The sequence below is a fragment of the Asparagus officinalis genome, chromosome 1, assembly GCF_001876935.1.
Source record: "Asparagus officinalis chromosome 1, Aspof.V1, whole genome shotgun sequence".
Classification (NCBI taxonomy): Eukaryota; Viridiplantae; Streptophyta; class Magnoliopsida; order Asparagales; family Asparagaceae; genus Asparagus; species Asparagus officinalis.
In genome coordinates this window covers 17,955,562-17,955,912 of record NC_033794.1, presented here as the reverse complement: position 1 = coordinate 17,955,912, position 351 = coordinate 17,955,562, and positions in this window count along the sequence as shown.

Sequence of the window (351 nt, the reverse complement as noted above, 5' to 3'; positions counted from 1 at the left end):
AAAAATACATATAGGTATCCGCACACAGCTCGAGACGGATAGAAGATAACGAACGTTGTTATCCGAGTCTAAGAGGATTATCTGACACTGACAAGTGCATGAACCGAAATGGCGAACCAACTGTGTCTCGTACGCTCACCGGCTACCTCCAATTGACCATCATGCTTGTCGGTCAGCTCCAATTACCATAAAGAAGCTAACGAGCGCATTAGCGAAGCGTACAAGTCAACACGACGACCAAATACACGAAATGGTGAAAAAATACAAGTCTGGGAAAGTCGGGAAACACCAAAAAGCTCAAAAAAGCCCGGAACTCGCATGGCGCACAAGTCACCTAAGAGTGACCCGCAG